The sequence below is a fragment of the Cupressus sempervirens genome, chromosome 7 (assembly GCF_028749045.1).
Source record: "Cupressus sempervirens isolate cs-2001-9-10 chromosome 7, ASM2874904v1, whole genome shotgun sequence".
NCBI lineage: Eukaryota > Viridiplantae > Streptophyta > Pinopsida > Cupressales > Cupressaceae > Cupressus > Cupressus sempervirens.
In genome coordinates, this window is record NC_143124.1 from 235,034,951 (window position 1) to 235,058,078 (window position 23,128).

Here is a 23,128-nt window from a genome sequence, read left to right on the forward strand (position 1 = left end):
TATATATATATATATATATATATATATATATATATAATTGTTTTAAAATGTATTCTATATTAAAAATTAGTACTTGAATTTTAAAAATCTAAACTATAATAATATATTATTATAATATATAAGCAACAACTACATTACGATTTAAAAAATGCTATTGGAATCATCCATATAAAATCAAATCTCTTTAGCCAATCAATTGAATAACAAATAATTTTAAAATTGTATAAAGTTAATAATCTTTCATTTATACTATATAAATTAAATAGAAAAATAGGCAACACCTAAATGGTAAATTATTTTGTGAGGCGGATGCCCTATATTATTAATAATATATAGATTATTTTAAAGTTAAAGAAATATTAAATAATATAATAAAACAAATTTCATACAATATTATTTATGTAATAATGTACATTACATTAAAAAAAATTAATTAATTTAAGAATAATAATAGTAAATAAGAGAATATAATAGTTTTGATTGATAACTATTATTTTAATTTAATAAGAAAATTAGTTGAAGTTAATAAAAAATAAGTAGAAAATATTATCAAACTATTAAATCACCTATTTTTGTTAGATAGGAGAAGTAGTTTACTGTGCAATGTCCAACAAATTTAACATTTACCAAACATTTGCAAAATAAGAATAAATTGTATTATATGTTATAAATTGAAAAGTAATTGACAAGGTTGCAAAGTTCATAAATTTTGCTCCTCTTTCTCCAACATTTTCTCTATTAAACGAAGCCTTCAGTCTAACATTATTTAAATAAAATTATCATTCGAGTATTAAAGTCACATTTTTTTAACTATATCAAATTTTCACAATTTATATAGATTGTTGCAATTGTTTATGTTATAGCTTGCATTTAAATATCAAAATTTATGATTCATTATATGATGATAAAAAAAAAATTGTTCTTGACATTTTCAAGATGGAAGTGATCCAAAATATTGATGCAAACATAAATCAGTGACAATCTAATCTATCTCATACATAGCATATTAATCCAAGATAGATTTTTTGAGATAACGTCATAAAGACTTTAAGTATTGAAACTTAGTGTCAAAAGAGTGTGAATCACAACAATTAGTGTAGCCAGTGATATATTTTTTATATCTCAAAAGATTTTTTGATGAATAGTCCTTTTCAATTAATAAAATTTACTAAGATTACAATTCACAAAAAAGGGGTCGGGGGATACAGGATCACCTCGCGAATGAGTTCAAATGGCCGAAGCCAGAATAAACAACATGGCCTCAGCCAAAAACTATAAACTATTCATAAAAAAAAAAACACTTTTAACAACCTCAGGTTGCCAAGGCAGTACCAGCAGAGGGAGGAGGATCATGTTTATCAGGAAATCCCCACGCATCAGTGGGATTGTGAGGCGGACTGGGAATAGTCCAGCCGTCAGTAGCATCAGCAGGATCTGGGGTAGTTGCAGTCTTCGTATCCTTCTTGTATGGCCGTGAAGGAGAAATTGCCAAGGCCAGCCGAGGAAACTTGCCAGAGTGCGCCCGTCCACGAGGAGGAGCTGGAGACCGGCCAGAAGCCTGCCCAAGGGGGGGAGCTGGGGACCAGCTAGAACCACCACGGGGATGGGAAGCAGAGTTGCGCCTCCAATTGCCATGACCACCGCTGGGAGAGCGGTGGCAGGGACCCAGGGAGCGCGGCGTGTGAGAATGGCAGCCAGAGGACTGGCGTCGGGAACGATGACCGCGAGACAAGGAGGCATCAGCCAAGGCATCCGGAGGCACTCTGGCAATGGTGCAAGGAGCATTGCCCCAATGATTTAACAATTCCTGTAAGTGTGCAACCTCCAGGGAAACTTTATTAGCTTGCACCTATATCTGCATAATGACATTGTTACAAATGCATGCCTTAGTGTACATTGCAATGTTAACATCCAAAAAACTATGAGTGAATAACACTGCATTCATATATTTCCATAGAGAAAACAAAATTTCCATCCTGAAGGTATGCCAAATCTGGGAAAACTTTCGAGGAATTATGGGGGAATCACCCAGCAGGATCATGTGCCATGAAAAAGGTTTAGGCCTGAAAGGCTTGAAAAAATCATGAATCCAGTGCCAATAATTCTGAGCAAGCTTGCAAAACCAAAAAATATGCAAAAAGGACTTAGGTTGGCCACAAAAGGGGCATCTGGGATCAAGAACCCCAATGTGCTTGAGTTGAGGCCCCAGGGGATGACCTTGGAAGGCAAGGCACCAAGCAAAGTGAGCAATCTTAGGTTCTGTAATGGCACTCCAAATGGTGTTGAACTGTTTTCTCCATTAAGAAAGTGAAGAATGCAAATGCCACCGTTGATTAAGTGTGTCCACCATCGGAAGGTGGGGCGAAAGCCATCTATAACCCATATTGGGCTTATAATTGGTAAATGGAGTGGCAAGAAACCACTTCCAATCATACCACTAAGGACGAACAGACTAAATCCCCACTTTATGAAGTAAGTGCACAAGGATGGAAGAAAACAGAAGGTCGTAAGTCTGGTGATCGGCACGAACAAGGCGGTATTGAACTTGCATATCCTCCCATGACCTGAAATTCATGGTGACTCGTGAAAAAATATCCTTGCTAGTGCGGATGCCATGTTTAAAGAAATGCAGAGCACTGGCACCTTGAGTCTTGGCAAGAGGAGTATCGTGGAAGGCAAACAGGGGAGACCACCAAATGTTCTGTTGATTTAAGGACAGCTCATTGCGAAACTCATCACCAGCCCAACAAAGCCAAGGGTTAACAGCTTCCCAAGCTTTCCAGATGCTCTTTATAACAAAAGAGCCCTGTATGACCATTGGTTCACACATAGTGAGAAGGGTCTGAAAACCAATCCCCTTCCACGTCGGTCTGTTAGCAGGGAAGCCTGAAGAGATGCAATGCCTAACAAGAATTTTCCAAGCTCCATCTCCAGAAATAGCTCTGATAATCCATTTAGACAGAGGGCAAGGCCTTTCTTCCGAGTGGAAAGCAGGCCGAGACACCCAGATTCCCTTGGGAGACAACAGAAATCCCAAGCAACTCTGTGAGAACCATGATGATCAAAACCAAAGGCCCAAAAAAAATCTCTGAGAAAATGTTCTAATTTGAGATAGGAAGCTTTGGAGGGAGCCCAACAAGAAGAATAATACACATGGGTGGTAGCCAAAATCTTAGAACAAATCTGGAATTTACCAGCAAGAGAAAGCGGCTTAGTGATCCAATAATCAAGCTTTTTGCTAATCTTTGTAAGCACAGAATTCCAAAGTTCCATAGGGGAAGCTTGGAAAGCAAAGGGAATGCCAAGAAAGCGGAAGATTTCTCCATGAGTAACCCATTTCCATTGGAATTGGCTGAGCCAAGGTGGAGCTAGCAAAAAAGACTGTTGGTAGCAAAGCGTTTTATGCCATTGAATGGCAGAGCCAGAGGCTTGACAAAAAGTGTCTTGACAAATTAAAGCATTTTTAATGTTTTCTTCATCTTCAAGAAGAGTAAGAAAAGAATCATCAACAAAATGCCCATTGACTAACTGGGAGGAAGAATCAGGCAAGCAAATGCCACAGACCAGTCCTGAAGACACAGAGTATGTTTTCCATAGTCCTGAAGAATCATCAACAAAATAGATACCAATAAGAGCTATGTTTTCCACAATCCATAGGTATAGTACAAATGCTTCTGAACTACTTGTGTGTAACCTTTTAACTTTATAAAATTATAAAATTATTTGTTATTCAATTTATTGGCTAAAGATATTTAAATCTTATATGGATGATTCCAATAGCATTTTTTAAATCATAATGTACTTGTTGCTTATATATTATAATAATATATTATTATAGTTTAGATTTTTAGAATTCAAGTACTAACTTTTAATATAGAATACATTTTAAAATAATTGTTATTATTATATATTTCAATTAATAAATTTAATATAAACATATATAATTTATAACGTGCATTATTTTAATTCTATTTAAATGTGTTTATATAAAAATATATTTGTAGTTCATATTATAATATTTTTAAAATGTAATAGTTTATGCATTATAGATTCAAATAATAAATTAATATAAAATTATATAAGAAATATCAAGCATTGTATATCTATTTTTATTACTTAACCACTGCATGGCACTTGTTTTAAAAGTGATATAAAACTCATATAATCAAGAAACATTTGTACTATAAAAAAAAATATGGCTCTTTAAAAAAATTTCTCATATATTCTATACTCATATAATTTGACAAATGCAACATATTCCTCCACTCCAAAATCTCCATGGACAAATGAACATACCTATTTAGAAATATAACAAAGCAATGACTAGCACTAAAAATACTAAAATAAATGCAATTATATCACATAGTTTTCATGGAAGGTGAGACTGTCCTCCTTCTAAGTCTGAACATGTTGAATGCAAGAAAATTATATAATTTAATCCTTCAATTGATAGCAAAATCAAAATTACTAACTTTTAAAAAATATTTAATACTTATAAATTACTAACATTATTTCTATTCCAATTTTCAACTTTTAAATAATATAAATAACTTAAATAATTTTCTTATTAAATTAATATAATAGATATAAATCAAAACTATTATATTCTTTTATTTACTATCATTATTCTTAAATTAATTAATTTTAAAATGTAATATAATATAATTTATTTTATTATTTAATATTATTTAATATTCCTTTAACTTAAAAACAATCTTTATATTATTAATAAAATCTAATTATATCTTAATGAATAACATATTTTATATTTTATTTCTTATTCTATATTATACGCTGCTACACGCTGAAAAACATTAAGAAAAGTTTGGCTCTAAAAAACCAATATTAGATTTGTAATACATTTTCCAAAAACGCAATGTTAATTTTTAATACATTTTATTAATAAATTTGCAACATTTCAAAGTACACAGTCTCCAGTATTAGACGGATGCAATATTTGGCAGACTATATGAGAGCACAGCAGGTCCGTCCAAACTGCAGGCGGCATAGCCATCGACATACAGGGCATGTACCACGCAAAATAATTTACGTTTTAGCCGTTGCCATTTATTGTGCTCCGTACCTGTTCACACCATAATAACACATGTTGGATTGTTTAATGACATGATAAAGAGCTATCTTGGGTGGCAACGATAAAAACCAAATGTCATGTCAACTGATCATGAATAGCAAAACAGAGACGTCAACAGTCACTGTAATATTTGGTACTTTTCTGAGAGGTCACAGTCATGGGGTTAGTGTCCTGGATGGACCCTCTCTTGCCCTCGTTTGTTCATATTTCTCTTATCTTTAAAGCGAGTCTATTACTCCACCTAATACCTATGGGCAGCCCTATATATTTCACATCGTAATTCTGCATTAAGCATTGCTTAATGCTGTATATAAAAGAGGTAGTTTTCCCAGCGTTAAATGCAGCAAGAACAAAAATTTGGCATGGCAACTATGAGGTACAAGTTTATGCATATCCCCACCTACTCCTGTAAATGCAACTTCAGTAGTCCCGTGAAAAACAAATAGTTGAAGAGGTGAATCTAAGGAAGGATTGTATGGAAATAAGAGTTGTCATACCTCGAAATTTGAAATAAAAACAAAACTTCTATGACAACAGCGAAGAAACTTCTGTATAGACGCCATAATACCGTAGGTCGACTTATTTAACGAGATTATAATGTAGCGTAGAAGACTGTGCAGTATCTTGGCCAGTGTTGTAGGCGGCAAAAGAGAAATTTGCCATGGCAACTGAGAGAAAAGAAGCCAGAGAAGAAGTCAGAAGAGGGATCGATCGGGAGGCGTACAACGTCGCAGTAAGCCCTGGATTAAAATTTGATAGGTCACAACTCAGAGAAGTTGTAAATAGTGTTACACCAGGAGGGGGAAATACTCTTCTCCATTTGGCTGCGAGCGTAGGAAATCTGTCAGTCGTTGAAGAGCTCCTGAAACTTAATCCTCTGCTTTTGAAGGCTACCAATGTCCAAGGAAATACGCCGTTGCACTTGGCTGCTCAGGGTGGTTTCTTCAAAGTTGTAGAGATTCTACTCAAACCAAGAGAAACTGCAGGTGTGGATGTCTGCAACAAGCGTAACGAGACGGCTCTGTTCAAAGCTTGCCAAAGCGGCGATTTAGCCACAGTGGAGGCGCTATTTTACGCACATCCGTCAAGTCTACGTCAAAAGACGGCGGACGAGAGAACCTGTTTATATGTTGCAATAAACAGAGGAGATTTAGGTAAGTCTCTTTAGATTTTAAGGATTTTTTTGGCGTATTCGTTTCTAATAGTATCCATTATATTTTCTGAGATAAAATTTTTTTCCTTTCCCGTGTCTATTCAGATTTGGTTGTTTTCTACTCGTAAAACTGAATAGTTAGGAATGATTCTATCTCAAATCAAATTTTCATCAGTGCATAATCTTAATATACATGTATCTATAAAGACAAATTTAAAAGATAGATAACCTTATTTTTGAACCCTTAGCTCCATAAATATCAATCTATAATCCACTGGTTATTCAGCTTTGATTTTGATAGCTGTTTGATGTACTGCATATATACTGCTCTTTTTTAAAAGAAAATTATTTAGTTTTTGAGGGATTAGGGCTGCTTTATGTTTTTTTTGCAAAAAGAGGGGTAAAAATTTATTAAGACAGAAAGGAATACAACAAGGAGAGCTCAACAAGGAGCTCGATCGTGGGCAACAAGATCATCAAATTCTTGCACCATTTCAAAGGACAGTTGCTTCCTATCCCTAATATTCCAACCCGGATCATGACTAGAAGCCCATTTGGCTAAACAATCAGCAGTTCTATTCCATTCACGAGGAATATACGTGAACCTAATGAATTGAAAAGAAGAAGAGAAGAAAATTATCTGCTTAATAACTATCTGCCAACCAACATCCTCAAGCTCTTGCGAAGAAAGCATGTTCACCACCACCTGGGAATCAAACTCACAGATAATCTTACTCCATCCCCGCAAGCAACACTGTTCCACAGTATATAAAATAGTCTGAGCTTCCATGAGATTATTAGTATAATCACCCTTATGAACTGAGAAGAAAAATTTAACATCCCCAGCACTACAACGAGCCACTCCACCAATACCAGCAGGACAGGATTCCCACGGAAAGAACCATCAGTGACTTTATGTTTTTTTAGTTTATCACTGGTCAACTAAGCATACGTTACCTTTCGCTATTTTAAAAAAAGATCTTATCTAATTTAAGCTAAAGAATTTGGGTGTCCCTTTTACAGATCTGATGGATTATATAATAGGGCTGCCAGATGCAAAATATTTAATCCAGGAGAAGTACAAAAATGGAGATACAGCCTTACATATAGCTGCTCGCAGGAATGTTAAAAATAATGTTTATTATAGTAGCTGGGCATTTAATGCACAGTCCAGAACTTTCTACTTGCTTCTTGGAGCTTCTCTCTTTGTGCAAAATGTGAATTTAAAATTATGTAGAAATCTCTAGAGTGCTTCCTTTCTTGAAGCTTCTCAAGAACCCTCTAGAAATATGTATGAGCTCTAGAAATAGAGCATTCCTCTCAGCTGTGATAACATGAAGAAACTTTATAGCTCTTTGATATATTTGAGTCTTGTTTGCTGCTCTGTTTTTTTAAGCTCTGTTTTCATTCTTTGTGCTGTTGTTTTAATTCATCATGGTATCAGAGCATTTTCAGTTCTTTGGGCTATGAATGTATGATGCTTTTGGAATGAATATATGTGTTTTTCTTGTGTGAATCTTTATATTTGCAGGTTGTAACTAAGGAGTGAACAGCAGTTTGGTTTGGGACAAAAAAAACTACATCAAAGGAAGGATATTGCAGCAAAAGAAAAGATTTTTTCTTCAACAAATTGGTGAGATTTTTTCAGTTTCAAGCTTGGGCATTCAAGTTTTTAAATATCTTTCATTCTTATCTAAAAAAGGGAGAGAATTTAACAATGGAATCACTTGGTGTGACTTTGCCTATAGTTAAATTAAATGAAAAAAATTATTATGATTGGGTATCTCATGTTGAAATCACTCTAACCCTTCAAAATCTTTATGATATTGTGACTGGTAGTGAAGAAAGGCCTACGAATCCAGGAAATGATCAAGATAATTGGGATAAAAGGGACAAGAGGGCAGCAACACTAATCAAGCTTACACTTTCAGAAGAAGTTTTTCCAGAAGTTCGTAATGAGAGAAGTGGAGTCAAAGTTTGGGAGATTTTGAAAGATTTATATCAAAATTCAGGTGATCTATGGATCTTATCTTTCACAACTGAATTATACAATTTGAAATTATCAAGCTCACAAGAGATAGTCCCACATTTAAGTAAGTTAAAGGAAAAGAAAAATGAGCTTGCTTCTCTTGGAAAAGATATAGATGATAAAGATTTTGTGCAAATTATATTACAAAGTCTTCCAGGATCTTATCAATCATTTATAAGGGGTTTAGATACTGCAGATAAATTAAAAAGTATTAAATTAGAAGAATTGTGTGCTAAGTTGGTTCAAGAAGAAAAAAGACAAGTTAAAGAAAAAGAATCATTTCATGGTGAATCTCAAGCATTTGTAATAAAAAGAAAACAATATTATAACAAGTCACAAGAAAATGAATCCAAAGAAAGAAATTGGAAGAATGAAAATAAGAATATTTCATATATAGATCATAATAGAAGTAAATGGAAATGTCATTATTGTGGTAAAATGGGTCATAAGGCAAATGAATGTTTCAAGAAGAAAAGAGATGTAGAAAAGAAAGTAAATAATTATCCAAAATTAGGAGATTCTAAAAGAAATGCATTTTGTGTTGCACTTAAAGAAAATAATACTTTCAAAGAAGATTGGGTTATTGATTCTGGTGCTACACAACACATGTCTCATAATGAGAATCAATTTGAATCAATAAGTGAAAATAATATAGAGAAAATATATTTGGGGGATAATAGTGCTTTAGAAGTTAAAGGGACTGGTAATGTCAAAGTTGATAATGGTCTGTTCAAAAATGTGAAATTAGTCCCTGAATTAAAAACAAATCTGCTTTTAGTATCTCAAATTGCAAGTCAAGGACATAAAATAGAATTCTACAATGATAAGTGCTTAATCAAGGATGTCAATGATAATTATAGAGTCATTGCAATTGGTAAAATGGAGAATGGATTATATAAATTTCAAGAATTTACTTCTAAATGTGGAGATAAACATGTGTGCTATTGCCCAATATGATGATATAAGCAGGTTATGGCATGAACATTTGGGGCACATCAATTTTCAAAGTCTCAAGCTTATGGAGAAATTACAAATGGTGCATGGGCTGCCAAAGATATCATTAAGCCCTAAGGTGTGTGAAGGATGTGTAATGGGAAAACAACATGTGGAAAGTTTCCCTCAAGGTAAATCATGGAGAGCAAAAGCTCCTCTACATTTAGTCCATAGTGATGTAATGGGTTCTTTCAAAACATCATCAATTGGAGGATCAAGGTATACCCTCACTTTTATAGATGATTATAGTAGAAGAATTTGGGTGTATTTTCTACAAAAGAAAGATGAAGTGTTTGAAAAGTTTAAAGAGTTTAAAGCTTTGACTGAAAAACAAAGTGGAAAGTACTTAAAGATACTAAGAACTGATAGAGGGACTGAATACATGAGTAAAGCTCTTTTAGATTTTTGTAAAGAACGTGGCATTAAAAAGGAATCAACTGTCTCTTATTCACCCCAACAAAATGGTGTTGCTGAAAGGAAAAATAGAACTATAATAGAAATGGCTAGGTGCATGCTTCATTCTACAAATCTAGAAGCTAAATTTTGGGCTGAAGCAGTTCATACTACCGTATATATCTTGAATAGAACACCTACTAAGGCAGTTTTGAACATAACACCAGAAGAGGCATGGAGTGGAAGAAAGCCTACAGTATCTCATTTTAGAATTTTTAGTTGTAAAGCATAAGCTCACATTCCTGATGAAAGGAGGAGCAAACTTGAAAGGAAAAGCGAGAAGTGCATAATGGTTGGATATAGTGAGGAATCGAAAGGATATAGGTTATACAATCCTAGAACTAATGAAATCTATATTAAAAGAAATGTATGGTTTGATGAAGATGTTAAGAATGATAATTCTCCAACATTATCTTTCTTTCCACTTTTGATTGATGAAGAAAATTCTACTTCTACCAATAGTCAAAGTCAAGGTGTGCAAACCACTACATGGGATGCAACTCAAGTTGAAGAATCAAGTGAAAGTGATAATGAAAATCCAAAGAAATTTAGAAGCATCAAAAAAATTTATCAAGAAGGTCCTAGATATATATTTGCTAACTATGCTCTTATGACTAAGGTGATGCAGGTTGACACTCCAAACACATATGAAGAAGCAAAAGGAAAAGAAGAATGGGAAGCAGCTATGTAGGAAGAATACAATTCTTTGATGAAGAATGGAACATGGGAACTAACAACACTTCCAGAAGGCAAAAATGTGGTTGGTTGCAAGTGGACCTATAGAACCAAACTCACATCAGATGGAGCTATTGAAAAATACAAAGCAAGGTTAGTGGCTAAAGGTTTCCCACAAGAAGAAGGTATCGACTATACTAAAACCTTTGCTCCAGTAGCTAAGATGACTTCCATTCGTACAATAGTTGTTTTAGCTACAAAGTTTGGTTGGAAAAATTTTCAAATGGATGCAAAAAGTGCATTTTTGCATGGTGACTTAAAAGAAGAAATTTATATGCAACAACCACCAGGATTTATTAAGTATGGAGAAGAGAATTTGGTGTGTAGATTAAGAAAATCACTCTATGGTCTCAAACAAGCACCAAGGGAATGGTTCTCAAAAATTAATAAGTACTTCCTAGAAGTTGGATTTAAAAGAAGTAATGCTGATCCAGATGTGTATGTAAAATATTGTGATAATAAGGTTGTTATCATTGTATTGTATGTGGATGACTTGATTATTACAGAAGATCACACACATGATATTGAGATAACTAAAAATCAACTCAAATAAGCTTTCGAAATAACTGATTTAGGACTAATGCACTATTTTTTGGGTATGCAAGTATGGCAAGAAGAAGGAAGAATCATGCTCTCTCAAACTAAATATGCTCTTGATGTACTTAAAAAATTCAATATGAGTGATTGTAAACCATGTAATACACCATGTGAAATAGGAGTAAAGTTAGGTGCTAACTCTACTCAAAAGAAAGTGGATGGAAAATTATATAGGCAGCTTGTTGGAAATCTTTTGCATCTTACTATAGCTAGACCAAATATTGCATATGCAGTTGGTATTGTATCGAGATACATGGCAGATCCACACATTGAACATTGGAAAGCGGCTAAAAGAATATTAAGATATATTAAGGGTACTTATCAGCTTGGCATTGAATACAAATATGGAGGAGAACCTACTTTAGTTGGATATACGGATTCTGATTATGCAGGTGATATTGATGATAGAAAGTCAACTTCAGGATATATCTTCCATCTTGGATCGGGACCGATTTCGTGGAGTAGCAAGAAGCAATCAACAATGTCACTCTCATCTACAGAAGCTGAATATATTGGTTTATCAAAGGCATCTCAAGAAGCATTATGGCTTAGGAGGTTACTTGAAGAATTGCATCATCCACAAGACTCTCCAACAACAATATTTTGTGATAATCAAAGTACTATCAAGCTAGCAAAAAATCTGGTATATCATGCAAGGTCCAAGCATATAGAAGTGCATCATCATTTTGTTTGAGATCTAATTGAAAGACAAGAGGTGGAGCTTCAATTTTGCGGAACAGAAGATCAACTTGCTGATATATTTACAAAAGCATTGTCTATTGTAAAATTTACGAAATTTAGAGATCTATTGCAGCTCAAAGATGTTTCTACTCTCTCCAAATAAACATTATGGAGGGGTGTTAAAAATAATGTTTATTATAGTAGCTGGGCATTTAATGCACAGTCCAGAACTTTCTACTTGCTTCTTGGAGCTTTTCTCTTTGTGCAAAATGTGAATTTAAAATTATGTAGAAATCTCTAGAGTGCTTCCTTTCTTGAAGCTTCTCAAGAACCCTCTAGAAATATGTATGAGCTCTATAAATAGAGCATTCCTCTCAGCTGTAATAACATGAAGAAACTTTATAGCTCTTTGATATATTTGAGTCTTGTTTGCTGCTCTATTTTTTTAAGCTCTGTTTTCATTCTTTGTGCTGCTGTTTTAATTCATCAACGACGCGGATATAGTAAGGCGGTTAGCAAAGATTGAACCCCAACTTTGCTACAGTGTTAATGTCGATGAAGAAACTCCACTTTGTGTGGCAGTGAAATTGGGACATCTGGAAGTGGTAAAAGAGTTAATACAGGGGAGACCGGATGCTGTTGAAATACCAAATATTTGTGGAATGAACGTTCTACACCTAGCCGCCCAAGTTAGTCAAGTTCGGATTGTTGATTACTTGAATCAAAATGTGGGTTTATTAGATCCAGTCAACAGAGGAATTGACAAGTCTCCAGAGGAAGAGGTGGGTAGAGAGAACACAGATCCTTTCTTCAAAATACGCGAAGGAGACTCACCTCTTCATATTGCAGCCAGAAAGAAAAACTTCAATGTAAGTTTCTTCCTTCACGAATCTTATAGCTTTTACGAAAACAGAATTCCTAAATCAGCTATTCAGCAGTTACATTCTGGGTCAATGTAAGATTTCTTGACTGGATCAGGTGAACTATTAAAGTAGTTACAAATAAAGCGAAATGAATGAAAGTGTTTACTCTGGATATAGGATCTAAAACTTATTGAGGAAAAATACGAAATCTTAATCAAGGTTAATTACTTCCAGTGGAGCGTCAATTTGTATGTAATGAATTAGACTCTGCATTTTGCAGATGGTGAGTTCCTTGCTGGGTATAAGGGGGATAAACAAATTGGCTGTTAATGAAGAAGGTTTAACAGCCGTCGACATAGTGAGAGAGAACACACAGTATCATGAATCTGACAAGATCATTTCAGTGTTGGCTAGTTATCCAGCCAGGCACAAGCCATTCCTGTACAGCGCTCCAAAGGTGAGCGCAGAGAAACACGAGGTTGCAGTAAAGATGGTGGACAAAACATTTGACGACCGGCGCAACACTGAGTTAGTTGTGGCGGTTCTGTTAGCCACAATGTCATTCACCGCGGCTTTCACTGTTCCTGGCGATTTCGAGGACGAACAAGGGTCACCGCTTCTACTTGGATTGGACACCTTCAAGCTTTTTCTCATCTTTGATTGCGTGGCATTCTTTCTGTCGCTCTTTGTGGTGCTGATGTGGCAGATGAGTACACCTATCACAACGGGAGATAAGGTGTTGTTCCTGTGTCACCAACCTATTGGTCTGCGCCACGTTTGCCTTTACCGCTTACGGCTTCATGCTTGCAGTTTATGCCATGCTCGCTGAGAAAGCTCCGAAGCTGGGTTGGGTGGTTCTTGGGTCGTGCTTGTTCATCTGCACCTGTGCTAATTTGACCTTCTTCTACATGGTTGCCAAGTTTTCGGTGACGAAGGCGAGACTCAATTATCTGAATGGTCTATTTCCTTATGTTACTGATCGTGTCGGTGTGGATGAAACTTGAAAAATGGGGGCCTTTGGATTCGTTGCGCAGCTGCAAACGCAAGTGGAGTGATATCTTCTTCAAGTGCAAGTGCCGTACAGAAGATAACACCCAAAATAAAAGTGGGTCTCACGGATCTAACAATAATGTTTAGACGAAGCTTCAAAATCGTAAAATCGTGTTAATGTTGAGTGGAGTATGACAGTTAAAAGGGTACTAGAGAGTGGTTACTAATCGTTTAAAAAAGCTTCCTAGACAAGTTTATGAAACAATAGTTAAAATAGAGTGGTTACAATGTAAGTGTTACCATAATTATTAGGTCTTCTAATGTCTTTTTAATTTGTTTGTCTAATTAGAACACTTTATTATTCAATTACTTTTTAACTATAAAGTTTTCATATTTATTATATTTAAAATAATTCAACACTTTGACAATTTGAGTGGTTGTTTTGTCTTAGGGAGTGCAATTTTTTCCTTTATTTATTTGTCAAATCAAAACAATTCATTATTCAATAACTTTTTGCAACTATACAGGTCTCATCTATATTATATTTGAAATAATTCATAAAAATATATTTATTGACAAATTGACTTGTTGTTTTGTAGGGCTTTTAATTATTTATATACAAAATGCAACAAATTATTTTAGAGACTTTATACATTTTACTATTGCATAAAATTCATATTATTTTCTTCTATCGGTAGAAACTAGATGCTTTGGTGTCCTTATTTTTCAATTGAATGTTGTCACCTATTTGGCAAATCAAGTTGTAACACCAATCAAGCTAGCCTATGTTAGGTTTATTACATTAATTAGGTTAGTTTTTTATGTGTTCAGATTAGATTAATAAAATTAGTTCAATATATAGTTGCTGGGATGTTTTTCTCGTAAGTATCTCGTAAGTAGTTGTAAGGGAAAATAAAACTATATAAAGATGTTCAAACATCAATGTAAATTCATATCAATATTCATATCATTCCAGTATATCATTCAATATCATTTCAATGTCATTGTTATTTTCAATTCTGCATGTTTCTGAATTTATCTAGAAAATTTGAATCAATAGTTTCACCATTTTATTTTTTTGCTCGACAGTTAAAAGGGTACTAGAGAGTGGTTACTAATCGTTTAAAAAAGCTTCCTAGACAAGTTTATGAAACAATAGTTAAATTAGAGTGGTTACAATGTAAGTGTTACTATAATTATTAGGTCTTTTAATGTCTTTTTAATTTGTTTGTCTAATTAGAACACTTTATTATTCAATTACTTTTTAACTATAAAGTTTTCATATTTATTATATTTAAAATAATTCAACACTTTGACAATTTGAGTGGTTGTTTTGTCTTAGGGAGTGCAACTTTTTCCTTTATTTATTTGTCAAATCAAAACAATTCATTATTCAATAACTTTTTGCAACTATACAGGTCTCATCTATATTATATTTGAAATAATTCATAAAAATATATTTATTGACAAATTGACTTGTTGTTTTGTAGGGCTTTCAATTATTTATATACAAAATGCAACAAATTATTTTAGAGACTTTATACATTTTACTATTGCATAAAATTCATATTATTTTCTTCTATCGGTAGAAACTAGATGCTTTGGTGTCCTTATTTTTCAATTGAATGTTGTCACCTATTTGGCAAATCAAGTTGTAACACCAATCAAGCTAGCCTATGTTAGGTTTATTACATTAATTAGGTTAGTTTTTTATGTGTTCAGATTAGATTAATAAAATTAGTTCAATATATAGTTGCTGGGATGTTTTTCTCATAAGTATCTCGTAAGTAGTTGTAAGGGAAAATAAAACTATATAAAGATGTTCAAACATCAATGTAAATTCATATCAATATTCATATCATTCCAGTATATCATTCAATATCATTTCAATGTCATTGTTATTTTCAATTCTGCATGTTTCCGAATTTATCTAGAAAATTTGAATCAATAGTTTCACCATTTATTTTTTTTGCTCGACAGTTAAAAGGGTACTAGAGAGTGGTTACTAATCGTTTAAAAAAGCTTCCTAGACAAGTTTATGAAACAATAGTTAAATTAGAGTGGTTACAATGTAAGTGTTACTATAATTATTAGGTCTTTTAATGTCTTTTTAATTTGTTTGTCTAATTAGAACACTTTATTATTCAATTACTTTTTAACTATAAAGTTTTCATATTTATTATATTTAAAATAATTCAACACTTTGACAATTTGAGTGGTTGTTTTGTCTTAGGGAGTGCAACTTTTTCCTTTATTTATTTGTCAAATCAAAACAATTCATTATTCAATAACTTTTTGCAACTATACAGGTCTCATCTATATTATATTTGAAATAATTCATAAAAATATATTTATTGACAAATTGACTTGTTGTTTTGTAGGGCTTTCAATTATTTATATACAAAATGCAACAAATTATTTTAGAGACTTTATACATTTTACTATTGCATAAAATTCATTTTATTTTCTTCTATCGGTAGAAACTAGATGCTTTGGTGTCCTTATTTTTCAATTGAATGTTGTCACCTATTTGGCAAATCAAGTTGTAACACCAATCAAGCTAGCCTATGTTAGGTTTATTACATTAATTAGGTTAGTTTTTTATGTGTTCAGATTAGATTAATAAAATTAGTTCAATATATAGTTGCTGGGATGTTTTTCTCGTAAGTATCTCGTAAGTAGTTGTAAGGGAAAATAAAACTATATAAAGATGTTCAAACATCAATGTAAATTCATATCAATATTCATATCATTCCAGTATATCATTCAATATCATTTCAATGTCATTGTTATTTTCAATTCTGCATGTTTCCGAATTTATCTAGAAAATTTGAATCAATAGTTTCACCATTTTATTTTTTTGCTCGACAGTTAAAAGGGTACTAGAGAGTGGTTACTAATCGTTTAAAAAAGCTTCCTAGACAAGTTTATGAAACAATAGTTAAATTAGAGTGGTTACAATGTAAGTGTTACTATAATTATTAGGTCTTTTAATGTCTTTTTAATTTGTTTGTCTAATTAGAACACTTTATTATTCAATTACTTTTTAACTATAAAGTTTTCATATTTATTATATTTAAAATAATTCAACACTTTGACAATTTGAGTGGTTGTTTTGTCTTAGGGAGTGCAACTTTTTCCTTTATTTATTTGTCAAATCACAACAATTCATTATTCAATAACTTTTTGCAACTATACAGGTCTCATCTATATTATATTTGAAATAATTCATAAAAATATATTTATTGACAAATTGACTTGTTGTTTTGTAGAGCTTTCAATTATTTATATACAAAATGCAACAAATTATTTTAGAGACTTTATACATTTTACTATTGCATAAAATTCATATTATTTTCTTCTATCGGTAGAAACTAGATGCTTTGGTGTCCTTATTTTTCAATTGAATGTTGTCACCTATTTGGCAAATCAAGTTGTAACACCAATCAAGCTAGCCTATGTTAGGTTTATTACATTAATTAGGTTAGTTTTTTATGTGTTCAGATTAGATTAATAAAATTAGTTCAATATATAGTTGCTGGGATGTTTTTCTCGTAAGTATCTCGTAAGTAGTTGTAAGGGAAAATAAAACGATATAAAGATGTTCAAACATCAATGTAAATTCATATCAATATTCATATCATTCCAGTATATCATTCAATATCATTTCAATGTCATTGTTATTTTCAATTCTGCATGTTTCTGAATTTATCTAGAAAATTTGAATCAATAGTTTCACCATTTTATTTTTTTGCTCGACAGTTAAAAGGGTACTAGAGAGTGGTTACTAATCGTTTAAAAAAGCTTCCTAGACAAGTTTATGAAACAATAGTTAAATTAGAGTGGTTACAATGTAAGTGTTACTATAATTATTAGGTCTTTTAATGTCTTTTTAATTTGTTTGTCTAATTAGAACACTTTATTATTCAATTACTTTTTAACTATAAAGTTTTCATATTTATTATATTTAAAATAATTCAACACTTTGACAATTTGAGTGGTTGTTTTGTCTTAGGGAGTGCAACTTTTTCCTTTATTTATTTGTCAAATCAAAACAATTCATTATTCAATAACTTTTTGCAACTATACAGGTCTCATCTATATTATATTTGAAATAATTCATAAAAATATATTTATTGACAAATTGACTTGTTGTTTTGTAGGGCTTTCAATTATTTATATACAAAATGCAACAAATTATTTTAGAGACTTTATACATTTTACTATTGCATAAAATTCATATTATTTTCTTCTATCGGTAGAAACTAGATGCTTTGGTGTCCTTATTTTTCAATTGAATGTTGTCACCTATTTGGCAAATCAAGTTGTAACACCAATCAAGCTAGCCTATGTTAGGTTTATTACATTAATTAGGTTAGTTTTTTATGTGTTCAGATTAGATTAATAAAATTAGTTCAATATATAGTTGCTGGGATGTTTTTCTCGTAAGTATCTCGTAAGTAGTTGTAAGGGAAAATAAAACTATATAAAGATGTTCAAACATCAATGTAAATTCATATCAATATTCATATCATTCCAGTATATCATTCAATATCATTTCAATGTCATTGTTATTTTCAATTCTGCATGTTTCCGAATTTATCTAGAAAATTTGAATCAATAGTTTCACCATTTTATTTTTTTGCTCGACAGTTAAAAGGGTACTAGAGAGTGGTTACTAATCGTTTAAAAAAGCTTCCTAGACAAGTTTATGAAACAATAGTTAAATTAGAGTGGTTACAATGTAAGTGTTACTATAATTATTAGGTCTTTTAATGTCTTTTTAATTTGTTTGTCTAATTAGAACACTTTATTATTCAATTACTTTTTAACTATAAAGTTTTCATATTTATTATATTTAAAATAATTCAACACTTTGACAATTTGAGTGGTTGTTTTGTCTTAGGGAGTGCAACTTTTTCCTTTATTTATTTGTCAAATCAAAACAATTCATTATTCAATAACTTTTTGCAACTATACAGGTCTCATCTATATTATATTTGAAATAATTCATAAAAATATATTTATTGACAAATTGACTTGTTGTTTTGTAGGGCTTTCAATTATTTATATACAAAATGCAACAAATTATTTTAGAGACTTTATACATTTTACTATTGCATAAAATTCATATTATTTTCTTCTATCGGTAGAAACTAGATGCTTTGGTGTCCTTATTTTTCAATTGAATGTTGTCACCTATTTGGCAAATCAAGTTGTAACACCAATCAAGCTAGCCTATGTTAGGTTTATTACATTAATTAGGTTAGTTTTTTATGTGTTCAGATTAGATTAATAAAATTAGTTCAATATATAGTTGCTGGGATGTTTTTCTCGTAAGTATCTCGTAAGTAGTTGTAAGGGAAAATAAAACTATATAAAGATGTTCAAACATCAATGTAAATTCATATCAATATTCATATCATTCCAGTATATCATTCAATATCATTTCAATGTCATTGTTATTTTCAATTCTGCATGTTTCCGAATTTATCTAGAAAATTTGAATCAATAGTTTCACCATTTTATTTTTTTGCTCTTTCATTTTAGATTTTTAGTTTCACATTCTTTGGGCCTATTACAACCTATAGTTTAAACCTTATCATCAAACATCTAATAGAGTTGGTCCCTACCTTTTGAAAAGGGTTGGAAGGTAATTAGTAAAAATAGACGAGCCCGTTGTTGAAAAAACGATTTAAAATTTTTGACTTTAAAATATTTTAAATTTTTTTAATTTTAAAGAGGGGTAAACGCTTTGACCTGGAGCTATGAACCAGTGAGGCCACTAACAGGGGACCTCATCCCCATGAGATTTGAACCTTGATGGCAAGGTTAACAACACAACAACTTAATCATCACAACATGCCACTAAATTAAGAACAATATTAACAATGCTCATTAATCTGTAATTATAAATACAATTAAAATATTTTAAAATAAATGAAATTACATTGAAAAAATATAAGACATAATATTTGTGCACGGATCAAATTGTAAGACTTAAGACACTTTTGAGTAACTAGAATTTTGGTAGTGGATAAGTAATGGAGAATCAGACGATTGAGGTGACATTGATGTCCACCTTTATCAACTCTAGTAGTTTTCTTTACTCATGCAATTGGGTTTTCAATATTTTGGATTAGAATGGAGATAAATGCAAAGTGTTGGTTTTGTATATGTTACATATATATTAACTGGAATCTATAGTATCTATGGGCACTTTGGAAACTTTTTTGGGGAGAGAATTTTCATTCTTAATACATGATAAGTGTCATTTAGAGCATCGACTTTTATTTTTAGTATTTTCTAATAACAAAATTAAAATTAAAGCCCAAGAAAATCAACGCACCAATCAAAAAATAGAATCAGCAGATCATAAATGCTTTTTAAAATCGAACCTTTGAAACTTTGCAAATATCATTGTATGTCAAAATATTCTTCACTTCAAATGGTACTTGAGGGATTGTCTATGATGTTTGTCCTTTTTAATGTTGGTAAATTAACTTACACATACTTTTTGTTTTAAAATTCTAACATTCTAACTTTGTTATGATTGAAAGTTTTATTTCTACTATTATAATATTTTTAAATTATTTTAACTTTTGATTCTTATTCTCCACATACTTTTTGGTATCTGTGTTTAAATATTTCTTTTTTCAATTAAATTAAACTCTTCTAAGAAAATATGATTGATTTGTGATCTTTATTTTGTCAAAATCAATCTTCAACAAAAGGACTTAACATTCTTCCTATTTTAAGTGATTCTTAAAAAACATGTTATCTAATTCAAGGAGCTTCATTTATAGATATGTTTATAGTATAATCAACTTATTAGATAAAAAATACTAGGAGTGTAAATTTAGCAACATACTCCATATATTAGTTGCAAGAAACTAGATATATATATTACATAGGTTAATAAAATTTGAGACTAAGCTATGTTAATGGGTAATTACAGCCAAGAAACACCACTTCGTATGATAGCTAAAATGTGGCATTTCAAGTAATAGAAGATCTTACAAAGAGGATGGTAGACTCTATTCAAATACATAATATTTGATAATTTAACATGCTATACATAGCCACCCAAGTTACCTAAGTGTGATTTCTTAATTACTTCAATAAAATAGCAAGTTTTATTCACTTGGTGAACAAGAAACTTAAAAATACTCTAGATTTACTTTAAGAGCATTTATTTACCCTTTTCCTCACTTTGATGGATGCAATGTTCAATAAACATTAAAATGTGCATGTAATGAAAAACAAGTATTTCCATGGGAGGTCTTTCTTTCTTTTAACAATTAATGTAAGCCAAACAACAATTTTATGATTTTAATAAAATGTGCATGTAATGAAAAAACAAGTATTTCCACGGGAGGTCTTTCTTTCTTTTAACAATTAATGTAAGCCAAACAAAAATTTTACGATTTCAATGAATGGTTTATCTAGTACTTCATAATTTTGGTTTTTTACATCAAAATTCAAGTAACTTTTTCATAACACGATATTTAACCTTATATTTTTCATCCTACTTTTACTAAAATTAATAATAATTAAAATATTTAAAATCCATATATTTTGGACATTGTACTTTTAAATCTAAAGTAATTTTATATTTAATTTTTTTACATAAGTAGTTGTGAATTAATCACACATTTAATATTGTACAATTTTCTTATTAACTTATCCAGAATTACTCAAGATATATTGTATGTTCAAGCTAGATCATATGTTTGACCAAAAATATATTTTAGTTAAGAGTGCATGAACTTTATTACTTTTACTTTTTGTGTGCTTTGATGTAGTACATAATGATGAACTTTTCACCTTTATCATCAATTTTTTGCATCTAATATTGTTGCACAAATGCATATGATAGAAAGTCATTTTCTCAAGTGACCAACACTCAATATATATTTATATGATAATTCTTATGAAATCTTGTCATAAATAGGATTTTTGGGAGTTCTATTTATAATGAATAGACTTTTTGGGACTTCTACTTATAAACTACAATTTTATTTCAATAGCTACATCCTCTTGGAGTTTTAAGGAATATCAAAGTAATAAATAATATTAAATATAATGTACAATAAGAGAAAAAAAAGTACAAAATATCTAATAACACAAATATTTAATGTAGTTCTGTTAGAATTCTTTAGAATAACTTGGGGGGGGGGGGGGTGTGAATCAGTTATTCAAGGTCAAATATTGTCCAATTCAAACTTTTAATGAAACTATAGTAGGCCCATGCATTCTTCTATTCATCCAAGCTTAATCCTTTATCTTAGCAAGCTACTGTAAATCAATATGTAGTAATGAAACACAGAGAATCAACACATAACACAAGGATTTACGTGGAAACCTAATTTGGGAAAACCACTAATAACATGCTATCTTCTTTTCTCACCCTTCCGAAGTGATGCCATGTTAAAGGCTACAACACACTGTTAAATGTGACCCTGTTAAAGGATTTCAACACCCTGTCAGGAGTGTACCTTGTTAGAGGACTTAAGAACATTCAACTTGGAATGTCACCCTGTTAAAGGATTTACATAAGGCTATTAGGCCCACCCAAATCCATGGGACTTTCAATCACCTATTCAAAGTTTTCTCCACCTAGCTGTTAAGCTAACCTAGCAATGTAGGATTTCAATATCTAATACAATGGTAAGAAAGTATTATAAAGCCTTTGACCTAATACAGATTGCAACTTAAACCTTGCAAATTTCATATCACAATTTAGTTCTTTCTCCTTGTTTGGCTTTTGTTCTTGGTACTTCTGATAGCTTGTCCATCCTTCAAGATCGATCTCCTTGAGTTTACTAGCTCATAATGCCAATGCACACTATGGTCACTTGATCAACTCAGAGTTACAATGCTATGTTCTTCCTCACTGTGTCTTTTCTATTGATACTTCACATATGCCTTCTCTTGGCTTCTCTTACTCATTACTTGTGACCACACTCATGCTTTTTGATCTCTGACCTGTAACTTCTTATAAAGAAGTTTTGTTCTTCATTTTTCCCACTCAATTCTTCTTGCTCCTCAACATGAATTGCCTCAAGAAAATGATATTTTTTTCCCCTCCAAATTGTTTCTTCTAGAAACATTAAGATAAATCCATCTGTATTCACTTGGAATTAGTTGGCATAAAATTCTATAATTCCAACTCATCATCCTTATCTTCCAAAAAAATAATGTAACAAACTTATCATTACTGATCTAGTGAATCACTTGAATTTTCAAATAATGCAGCAACTCGACATCATTGGATTACTAGTGCTCAGCACTTACTGCGTTACTTGGCTCCAACTATGTTTACTAGTGCTCAACACTCGAATAAATTTACCTAGGACCCACTATAGTTACCTAATGCTCGACATATGAAGTCTTTTGCTCAACACTCAAAGGATTGCTCAGACACACACTCAAATATGAACTTGCTCAGCTTCAACTGAGAATTTTCTTGGCTTCAACTAGCTTGTTCGAAACCCACATATGAACTTAGTTAAGCTTTACAAATTGACTTAGTTAAACCT

The 23,128-nt window shown here is 31.8% G+C and overlaps 1 pseudogene; it reads left to right on the forward strand.

Annotated features, from left to right (window-relative positions):
• Window positions 1-5,753: 5,753 nt before the first annotated feature.
• Window positions 5,754-13,733, forward strand: LOC149546373 (uncharacterized; annotated as a pseudogene).
• The last annotated feature ends 9,395 nt before the right edge of the window (window positions 13,734-23,128 follow it).